Source organism: Leptosomus discolor, chromosome 11, assembly GCF_034619465.1.
Source record: "Leptosomus discolor isolate bLepDis1 chromosome 11, bLepDis1.hap2, whole genome shotgun sequence".
Taxonomy (NCBI): Eukaryota; Metazoa; Chordata; class Aves; order Leptosomiformes; family Leptosomidae; genus Leptosomus; species Leptosomus discolor.
Window position 1 is genome coordinate 17,606,417 of NC_141401.1, and position 11,913 is coordinate 17,618,329.

Consider the following 11,913-nt stretch of genomic DNA (forward strand, 5'->3'; position numbering starts at 1 on the left):
CCTGTCTTGGCCCTCCTCTGGACTTGCTCCAAAAGGTTCATGTCTTTCTTATGTTGGGGGGCCCCAGACCTGAATGCTGTACTCCAGATGGGGTCTCACGAGGGTGGAGTAGAGGGGGAGAATCACCTCCCTCGATCTGCTGGCCACGCTTCTTTGATGCAGCCCAGGATACAGTTGGCTTTCTGGGCTGCAAGTGCACATTGCTGGGTCATGTTGAGCTTCTCATCAATTAACAACCCCAAGTCCTTCTCTCTGGGGCTTCTCTCAATCCATTCTCTGCCCAGCCCGTATTTGTGCTTGGGATCGCCCCAATCCATGTGCAGGACCTTGTACTCGGCCTTGTTGAACTTCATGAGGTTTGCATGGGTCCACCTCTCAAGCCTGTCAAGGCCCCTCTGTACGGGCTCCCTTCCCTCCAGTGTGTCAACCACATCAAACAGCTTGGTGTCGTTGGCAAACTTGCTAAGGGTGCATATGACTTGCACATGGCTTTCTGGGAGAGAAAGCTGAAGGGAACGAATGAGCCTAGAGGGGTTTTGGCAGACAAACCTGAATCTTGCAGATGGCTGGGAGAGGCTGTTAGCTCTACTCTGTCCACAGTGTCCCTGGTTTCAGCCTGAACTCGATCATGCCCTGCTTCCCCCAGCAAGAAGCATCATCTCCAGAAGACCAAGTAGCTGCCCAGCTGCAGTAGGAAGACCAAGTAACTGCCACCTCCACCCTGGTTCATCTCTGTCAATGCTCCCAGGAGGTCTCTGCGTCCCAGGTTGGACGGGGCTTGGAGCAACCTGGTCTAATGGAAGGTGTCCCTACCCATGGCAGGGAGGGTGGAACTGGGTGATCTTTAAGGTCCCTTCCAACCCAATGCCTCATGTGGCATTTTACAAGGTGCCCGCTGGTGCAGGTGGATGCCATCCTAGCACTTTACCCTGGGAACAGGTTCTGCTAATGCAGACAGTCTGAGCCACAGGTGCCATCGTTGGCCAAAGTCAACAGCATTCAGCACTGCTTCCGCGTGTTTGGCTCAACAGGGCTCCTGATGGCTTGACAGACAGCCTGATAAGACATCCCTGCATTACAGGAAACTTTGTGCCTTCACCCACCTTCCCGCCAGTCACTTGCAGCCAGCGTTTTTACTTTCCAAACCCAGACCTGACTGTAATGAGGAAATATGGCTTTTGTGCCTGAAAAAGCAGGAGTGAAGAGTAGGCAGTGGGACCTGGGTGGAAATGGCTCCCTGGGATAGGTCTTCCTTTCCAAGATGTTGCAGCATAGGGGTACGAGCGTGTGTCCCTTGTGCTGTCCAGAAGATGCCCATGGGTTGGGAAGCAGTTGTCACCTCCACCTGGAGAAACACAGTCTGGCTCCCTGACAGGCTGTTGAGAACTGATCACCCCTGCAGAAGATCTTCACCGCTTTTGTCTGTGAGGTCAGACCACGCCACAGAAACCTTTTGGTTTTCTTCCTCACTCTTGAATGAATGAAGACCAGTTATGATGAGGGCTTCACAGATGAAGCGGCTGAGACCTTTGGGCATGGGAATCACTACGCAGCCTAATTGCCAGCCACCATGCTCTCAGAAACACATACCAGGCTCAGAAAGGGTCTGGATGCCGTGTTATAATATTAGGCAGTGCTCCTGCAGCTATAAGTTTATTTTTTTTCCAGCTATACTAACTGGTCTTACCCACAAACTTATGTCTTTGAAAACAGAGTAAGTTTTTCCTCTGGAAATGAATGCATTTATTAGCCTCACCACAACCCCCCTATGCCCCACAGATGAGTCTTTAGAGGGATATTAATTAGCAAGAGCACCTCCAATCCCAGGGACTCGTTTCTGCAAGAAAACCACTCCCAAACAAATCACTGACTGCAAGTCATAACTATCCTGTTGCTGAACCAGCCCTTGCATTTATGTCCTGAGCACATCAAAACGCTGACAAGGACCAAATAGGGTAAAATTTGATTAAAGTTTAATCAAATACCCATATTTTTGGGTTACCCCTCTGGTATAAGCACTTAGATGTGGGCTGGGAATCAGTAAGGAAATATTGCTTTTCCATGGAAATTTCCACCTGCAGGTATTTTGCCTCTTTTGGGGCAGTTTGGGGAAACTGGAGAGAAATAATTCTCTTTTGTGGCTCAGCCTGGCTGCACCAGTATTTTTCTGAAATGCAGATTCAGAATCTGCAAATTCAAATGGATTTCAATAGATGCATCTTAAAACGACCCTTTCTTGGCTTGAACTGAGCATTTTGACATGGACTTTTTTCTTAATATTTACAAAAAACAACTTACCTGGAAATCCCAGGGACCACTGGGTCTGTTGTCTTCTTTCTTTGTCTCAAAAAAATGCTAGCTCTGAAAAATTTGCCCTTGTCACAGCTTGAAAGGTTACAAGGGCATCTCTTGGGAAGATGCACTGAGTTCATGTGATGGATTTGAATTTATTAAACAGACACAGGAAAGCTTATATCCAAAATACGTAAAAAATGTTAGCGGTGGAGCCTTAAAAAACTATTTTAATATTTAACTAAGGCTAAAAATCCTTTCTTAACATTTAACAGTTCAAAATTACTATCTATTATTTCTGACAGAGAGGTCCTGTGGCTGGGGAACAACGAACCACCCCCCCTTGGGAAATGGGGGGAATTACAGTCAGATGCAAGGAAAAAAATTCACATTGAGAGTGGTGGAGCTGCTGGACAGGGAGCAGAGAATCGGAGGAGTATGTCCATCCTTGGAGACCTTCAGTGCACACCTACTGGAACGAGACCTCCAGAGTTCCCTCAACCCCCAAAACTTTCTCTGATCGTTGCATTTTATGGGGATGTTGCATGGGAGAGGGGATAACTCTGGCTAAGCAGGTCTCTCTGGCCACATTCAGTAGGAAGTCATTTATCACTTAATACGTGTGGATGAACAGATTTTTGCTTTAAAAAGTAAGTTTCTAGCTCAGAACAAAAGATACGTATTGTTTTAGGGATTAAATTTATTATACCCACTGAACGCAGCCAATGTTTTCCAGAAGGTTTAAGCATTTCTTGGTGTTCACTCCTCATAACACCTGCCTTTACAAAAGCTCTACATGAAAGAAAACTGGAAGCTAACAGCTTTTTACACTGTTTATATTCTCAAAAAAGACTATTACAAACACACACAAATCCAAAGCCAGTAAGTAAAACTTGAGTGCCTAAAGAAAATATGTTGTGGTTAAGAGAAAGATGGTCTCCCAGAGGTTTTTGTGTATCAGATCAGACTAAAGCTGCGATGCACAGGAGGTTCCCGAACTAGAAACTGGAAGCGAACACTGGTGACACTCAGAGAGAACAGTGTTGGGTGAGCCCTGGAAAAAACAAGATGGGTTTTCTCATATTTTTCTGAGCAGGCATAGTCAGAGCTATGGACCTTTTGTTCCTGGGCAAAGACTTAGGCATGAATGCTAGATCTGAAACATTTGCAACTCCAAAGGACAGAGAGGAAATGGCCAAAGGCAACATGAGAAAGGGAAGAGTGGGGCTGAGTTGTTCAGGCTAAAACCATCCCCAAGCCACCACATCTAATGCTTTTTGCAGTGGACTGTGCAAAAGAATATTGTTATAACTACTTCCATTTAAATTCGTGTTTCCTCCTCCCAGAATAACCTTCTTGAATGGACAAGGCAGGATGCAAGGCAGCGTTTTGGGAAAGTCACAGGAGAAAACCCAAGTGATAGAGCACTGCTAAGAACTACTGAGGAACACCTTCTCCAGAGCCTGTGATGAAGGAGAGATACTAGGAGAGAGGACATCTGCCTTACTGACATAATGGAGCAGGGATGCATGCCCTTCCTTGGACAAGATGGTCCACAAAACCATCCCAGAAAGAACAGAGGAACCAACTGGGGCAAACCAGCTCCATGTCAACCCAGCAAGCAGTATGTGGCCCAATTCTTAACTAGTAACAGATCGCGGGGGCAGACACTCCTCAGACATGCAACTAGTGTCAAGAAAGCGTTTGACAGTCTTTGTTTCTACTTACAGAGATGTACCCTGAGGTGTCCTGACTTGCCCACAGAAATTCCACTGCTGCTTAAAGCAGAGCCTTAGATAAACATGGGCAAAGCCAACCTGCTCTGTGAAGATGGTGGGGCTAGAGAAATGCACACACTCATGTCCAGCACCTGAAGTGCTGTTATGTATGTCTTCCCCTGTACCTCTCCCTCCCATGGATTTTGGACAAATTTCTATACCCCTTCTCTCCATCACCTGGATCCCAACCTTTTATTTTTTTTCTAGGATCTCCTGCTGCTGTAGATATTTCTGGTCACTATCAAAATGTGTATTAACTCTTTGTGGGGAAAAATGGTCAGCTGTTTTAAATAATTTTGAAAATGTTCTAGGGAAGAGCAAACATAGACTTTACACCTGCATTGATGCTTGCGTGTCCAAGGTTGTTAGGAGCAAAGCTTGGGCTAACAAACAACAAAATGTTGTGCAGGAAAACATGTATTTTTGTAGGGAAATGCTGCTGGGACAATTTGGTTCTAAACAAGGTCATTGAAAACAATCTTATAAGAAGATAAAGCTAGAAATAAAGGCAAATACACAGAATGTATTTTCCTCATTTTAGGACAAAAAACCCTCTCTGGGACATTATGTATTTAAATCAAATTTCTCTTAATAACTGCACAAAGATCTCCAGCAGAGAGCAGAAGCTAAGCTGGTGATTCAAGCGCATTGCACAGGTCATGCTCGACTTAAACAGAAGTGGCCACTCTAGATATTTTCCAGTGTGAAAAAAATACAAAACTAAAGGACTGGGTTTCATATGCCACAGATAAGCACTCTCAGACTGCTGTGGGCAATTCAGAATGTCTCTGTGATTCACGCTGTTCCTTGCCTCACTCTCATTGCTCCTTGCTTGCCCTGGCAGAGCAGAACCAACCCTCCCGGGTGAGGGTCAAGCACCAGAGTGAAAGCTCTGCCCTGGAGATGCTCATTCCAGTGCCAACAGTAGCAACCTGCAGGAGCAGGAGGTTTTAGAAGAGCTGTGGGGACTAGAGGAGCCGGTACCTCATGGAGGCCAAGCACTTGGATGGTGATGGGAAATGGCAGATATTTGTCAGGTTGGTGCTGCCTCCCAGCCACTGCCTTGCTTGTTAGGTGTCTCAAAGCAACCTTTCTGCTTCAGCCCAGTGAAAACAACAGGCAACTCAGCCCAGCCCACAGTAACAAGAAAATATGCCTATGCTGCCTTCTTGGAAGGGAGCACTCTCCTCCACCCATGGAGCCACACCATGCCGTTCCCTTTGAGTCATCCTTGCCCGCAGCAACACTGGGATCCTCTTGTCTTTCTCAGCTGAAGTCCTTTGTAGTATTGCAGCAGTGAGGGAGGGCCCTGGGCTGAATCACAGCTCTGAGAAACAATTTTCTTCCAACCCAGCAGCTCTTTTGCATCCTGAGGTTTTCCCCAGCCTTGCTCCTCCAAAACCACATGGTTCCCCTTCCCTATCAGATGTTTCCTGGCTAAGAAACACAATCCTGGTTATGTCCAAGACAATGTGGTCTTCAACTAGGAGCTACCACGGATGTCAGCAGTGCTCCAGGTTGTGCCCGAGACACAGAGTCTCCACGTGTGCTAAGCACACTAATCCTGCAGGACTTCTTGCTGGAGAAGTACAGCAAACTCAGTTTGTTAACTAAAGAATTGCCCCAAGGCTCAGGCAAGAAGCAGTATAAAAAACTCTGCTAAAATCCTGGACAGAAAACAAAGGATTGTCCTGTTGAATGCCAGCTCCTGTGGTAGTCATGAAATCATCTTTATCATTCTATTGAAATCTTCTCCCACCCCTCAGCTGGTGATGGGTACGCAGGCATCCTTACCGGATGGGTTCTGGGCAGGGCCAGGGAAGTAACATTAGAAAAATGCAAACTACAGTACCTTCAGAGGCTCACTGTAAGCTTTTAAAGCTAACCGCCAAAATTACTCCATGGAAGGAGCCATTGCCAAGATCATGAAGGCTTTGGAGGACAGCTGAGATTTGAATTGTACTGTCCTCAAGTCTAAAAGTTTTTAACGTAATGTTTTTTCCTGCCTCTGAGGCTACTTAGCACAGCACTAGCTGCACAAAGGTGCTTGTAAATATCCAGTTCAAAGCAGCCAAAAGTGCACTTTTAACCAGTCTTTTGAAAAACATGACAACCATAATGACAAAAATGTCTGAAAAATAAATTCTCTCCCCCTGTATAGTTGGCAGAGGCAGTCATGGTCAATACTGTAAGAATACCTGTGTGCAGAAATGAGCAGGTCTTGGGAAGGAGTGGTATGGTCCTGCCAAAATGGGTTGGCAATGCAAGCTATAGGCAAGAGCTGAAGTGCTCTGTCAAGTTTCTTTTGTGAAGTGGTGGCAGGTAAACAAAGGTACCCAGCAGCTCAGACTTCACAGGTGGCTGCCAGCCTGTTAGCACTGATCAGCTTTTTAACAGCTGTGCCCACCAATATGCATGTGAGAAAAGGTAGTGACTGCTAGTCGCTTTGCTGGGGCACGCAGAAGCGATGGACTCAGCTGCGGGAGTGCACCACCTTGCAAGAGATGGGCTTAGCATTCAATTACAAAGCAGCTTCTCTAATAGGACCAGCAACTTCCAACTCAGTCACTGTTTTGGAAGAGAAGAAAATGCAGGAATGGGTCAACTCTGAAATCTTACATGTAAGCCAACTTGTATGTTGGAAAGAAGAAGCAGGTGAATGGGCCAAACTCGGCATCTTAAAGACCAATTAAGTGTCTATAACCCGCAAGTTAGGGCCAGACTTGACATCTTCCTAGCCTCTTTCCATCTTAGCACAGGGAGATAAAGGATGGCCACCTGCCAAGGGTTAAAAGAGCAGTTGTCATCCTGTGTCACAGAATAAGTCTGCTATAGCCTTTGTGAGGTTCTCAAGGCCCCAGACTTCTGTTTCTTGCCAGGGCATGCTGCGACCCTGAGTCAGCCAAACCCTTGGCATGGATCTCAGACTTCACAACACCCCACAAAGCCTGCTACCATAACAAACCCAGGTATAAACTAGAACAGATCACTTTTCAACTAAAAGGATCTCAAAGTAGCAAGGCTGGAATAGAAGAACAAGAAATTTATAAAAATTTTCTTCCAGCGTTGTGTCCTTGCAGGTGTCCTTGCTTCCAGGCTTGGGTTTAGTCAGCTCTGTGGCTTTGAGTTCAACTCTGTGTGAGGCCATTCTCCATCACCCCAATGCCTGCTCCCTGCTCCTCCTTGCAGCTTCTTCCAGAGATGCAGCTTCCCGTGTCCTTGTTTCGGCTATTGATCCTGGTCTTTCCCCCCAGCTGGGCTCAGCTGCTCCCCCGGGGAGGAGCCAACCAGTCACTGCTTTCCAAAAGGAACATGATGTGCAAAATTAGAACAAGCAAATCGTGCAGGGCTGAGAGTTATTTAGGGGAAGCCTTGCAGTTGAGCTGTTAGACTGGTCTCCAGAGCGAGTTCCAGAGTAGGATGTATCACCATGCACGTGCAGGTAGGTTCAGCCAGGCAGCAGCTGAGAAATCACAGCCTGTGAGTGTCTTCTGCCACTGGGAGAAAGTCTGTAGCCCACATGCTGAAAAAAGCTGAGCATTCATCAGTTGCAGTCCCACTGGTCTTCAGGGGGGTGCAGAAGAGCTACCTTGTTATTCAGCTGGCAACCCAACATCTCTGACTTGAAGCTTGATGAGCTCCAGCCCACTCCCAGCTTGGGCATGCTAGGCTTTCTCCCCTGCTCAACTCAAGCCAGCTTTCCATGCTCAACCTCCTCCTTCAGCAGTTTCTTTTCCATTGCATTTCTCAAGGAATGCCATTTGTATGAGGACAGTGGGCTGGGCTGGTCATGCCAAGCCCAGTGTGCCTTTCCAATCACACCCAGCTCTTTGTTATTTGGCCCCAAAAGGATGCTCCAGATCATTCCTGCTGCTCACAGTGTAAGGATGAGTATGCAAATCCTACATAACTTTCATAAAAGTAAAGCATAGACTCTTCTACCTCCTAATATAAACACCTTAGAAAAAAAGTCAGCATTAGATGAAACAAATGCATAGCAAAGCCGATATGTGAGAGCCCAGCAGCTTCTTACCTCCAGAGGTATCCAGAGAAGAACATGGGAACACTAGGAATGTCAGAACATCTTGTCATGGAGGTTTCCAGAAACTGGAGATACTCCAAGACTGTCTGAAATGACACTGTTGAACACTTGGATGGAAAAAAATTAATCAACGGTCCCTACAGGCTGCTAAAGAATCACCCAAGACTGAAACAGCAGAGGTTTTTTATGTAGCCCTCAGCCATGCTGGGTTGCATAAAAGAGACAGTGAGGTCTGGGTACTTCCCACCTCTCGCAGAGGAGACAGGAAGTCTGCCCCATGCCTGCAGGTCACAACAAGGCCGGGAGGAACCAAAAGGGCAAACCAAGGGGGAGAAGTCTGGTGGGAGTGGGGAATGAGGGAGTGAATGATTGCAAGGAGATACCTTTACTGCATGGGTGTTAACCTTGAGGGTAAGGAACAGGGCTGCCTGTGACTCTGTACAAGACCCCAAAGGGGCAAAAGAGTTGAGAGGAAAGAGAGGAGAAGGCCTTGCAGGAGAAGAAGAGGTTGCCAAGAAGAACATTTGGGGTTGACTGGAAAGGGGAAGAACTTCTCCAAGAGTGAGATCTGGAAAGGTAGGATGTTCCTAGTGTTCCCACGTTCTTCTCTGGATACCTCTGGAGGTAAGAAGCTGCTGGACTCTCACATATCGGCTTTGCTATGCATTTGTTCCATCTAATGCAGACTTTTTTCCTAAGGTGTTTCCATTAGAAGGCGACAGAAAAGATGCATTACTTTTATGAAAGGTATATAGGACAGGCCATTCTTGTCCCTAGGATACCATCCCAGGCTTATAAATGGGAATGGCCTTTTAGCAGTCGACAAGAGAGGGACTGAGTGGGAATCGTGTTTCCTCTGTGGCTGGAGATTGCAGGGTGGGCAGTGATTTTTGTGATCTCCCTGTGTTGCTCCCTCCCCTTGGCAGAAGTGCTGCTCAAGTCATTGGCAGTTTGGCCATCAAGCCAGAACCACATAAACATCTGTCGTTAGAAGATCTACAGCCTTTGGAAAGGAGGAGTTTATTTGGCCCCAAATTCTGCTGTTCTCATCAATAAGAGAGGTTTCTCCGAGTCCTCACGATTGCTTCAGGAGCTGGAGTATACCAGACATAAGGTAGCATCAGGGTTTGTCCACCTTCGTTTAATTTTAGAGCAACCTCTGGTTACTTTCTGTAGAAATGTATGTCATGAGGTGCTCTTTGCTCTTGACATCCATCTGGCTTGGAACACAGACCCGCGCTGCCACAATCCACCTCGATGGTTACCATACGTGGCGTTTGGTTAATCTTTTCCCTCCTTGAGAGGAGAGAAGAGAAGGACAAGAATGTGACACCTCTGTGTACTCAGGATGATTAAACAAGGAGGAAAACCCTCCTGGGAGACTTCACTGCTAGGCTTTTCACATTTCTGGGAAGACCACTGAACAAGGAACTGCTGTGCTGTCTGAGGCCTTTTTGGTGACATTTGGCAAGCTCTCTAGGTGTCTGCTGCTGCCAGAGGAAGGAGAAACTTGGACGCTGCAGCTACCCAGGTTATCATTGGACTCACAACATGTCTTCTGTCTGTCTTTGGGTTTTACTCTCCAAGCAGGACTCCTGCTGTCTGGGTAGATTTTTATGTCAGTGGCATCCTACCCTGCTGACGTCCAATCTTCCCTAGACCCAGGAGGCATCCAGGAGCCTGTCCCTCCTCCTACTGTATCCAAGTCCCTGTTCCTGGGGGTGTTCACAGCTTGGACCAATTGTATTCATCTCATTTGCTCATGGTGCAGAGCTTGTTTCTCAATATCTTGCCCCTGAACATTTACCCAGATACCCTAAATTGTTTTTGCTGAAGTTTCAATCTCTTTTGCCCATATGGGCTATTAATGCCATCCAAGGGCCAAGATTCCACCGGGGCCAATACTTGCCCTGCTGCTCATACCCGTCTCAGAGATGGAGTCCACACCACATCAGAAGCAAAAGCTTCACCGCCTCACCCCCTGGAGAAGAGGAAGTTACTCAATCCCCTATGAGATCTAGCATTCATTTCCAGTCCTGGGTGGTTGTATTTATTGTAAATAGGTCACCTGGTTTAACAAGAAAGAATGTCAACACATTTTTATTAACTTCCCAAACAAGCCTTGCGGGTCAGGGGAACAAAGTAGTACTTAGCTTCCTTGCTACACTTGATGTTTTTGTTTCCCTGTGTTTCCTCATCTGTTGAGGGAGTGTGGTTTGTGATTCATTCCACAGTGCTTAGTTACTCGAGATGTGTTTAAAGGCATGTGGGGTTTTTTTTTAGTATTCCTTCGTACTGCTGGCATTGAACTTTGTGGTGGATGGCACAGGCACAGGATTAGATACAGCTACAAAACAAAGCAAACAACTGCCTCCAGCCTGGTGCTGCTGGTGCTAAAAAAGGCCAGACTCCTCCAGGAAACACACCCTGGGGAATGACCCAGAGCAAGAGAGAGACAAAGTGCAAAAATCTCTTATCACCCAGAGCCTATCTTGGAGTATTAATCCCTGCTGAGAAGCAGCTGGACCTTCCGCATGGCCTGATTCCTGTGTGGAGAACGTAGTAGCTTCTTTAGGCATTATCCAAACTCTGTTGCTGCTCCTCACTACTGTCCCTGTCTCAGTCACACCTTGGTCCAGGGTCCCCTCTCTGCTTTCAGGCCTCCTTGTGGCTAGTCCTTCTCCAGTTACTCATCTGCATCTCTCACCAAGCCCCACTTGTTTCATGCTCTGTTGTCCCATTTCTCTGCTTCACTCACAGGGACATTTTTGCTCTTTCAGCCAATCCCCCAGATATGAAACAGCTCCCCCCAAAACTGGCCTCATCTCTGCCTTATGGATCTATCAGGGCCCAGCTGCCCATGACGACTTCATGAGGATTTCAGAGAGGGCTATATCATGAACTTGGGAAATGTTCTGCAAAGCATCCAGGCAGCTTCTTCTTCATCAAAAGTCACGTCTTTTTTTATGGAAAAGGAGAAATACTAAAAGCATGAAACACAGGCTATGGACTAACTCTGGACTAAGCCATGTCTCTGGGGTAGAATGTGAGTACCATGTGGCTGCATCTTAAATGATTCTGGAGTCAATGGTGTGTGACAAGTAGCAGAAAAAAAAACCAACCCCAAACAGAAAAAAAAGCCAAAGACACGAACAAGATAATCATGCTTATGCAGACAGATAGCTTCAGGGTGGTACACGGAGGAAGGGATGCTGCAATGGAGGGGAAGTAACATCACTGGCCACTTGATTTCACCTGTGTGGAAGCAGGACTTTGAGTATATCCTTCCAGAAGGGTGTTGGAAAGGTTGGTTGTTTGCAAAGTCCAGCAGAGGGTCACTAAGATGGTTGAGACTGGAGTTCGTGGCATTTGAGGAGATACTGAAGGAGCTGGACTTGTCTTACAAGAGAAGAGAAGGATTATAGGGAATATAGTTGCTGCCTTCAGTTACATAGAGGGAGGATATAGAGAAGACAGACCAAGGCTTTTCTCAGAGATGCCCAGAGAAATGACAAGAGGCAACAGCTCAAATTGCAGTAGGCCCATTCCAGAAAAGTGAAAAATTGGTAACCATAAGCACGGTGCCGCTGTGGGACAGGCCCAAAGATTTGGAAAGGGATTACCAACCATTAGAACATCACCAGACTGGACAAGGCCCTGAGCAAACTCATGTGGCATCATGAACAGGCATCTTAGAATTTTCTGCATAAATTTGGGAGAAAACATTTGATCTAGTTTGTCTGAAATAGAATTGCTATGCTGGGATGTGCAAAAAGCTTCAGAGGGACCCTGGTGAGGGTG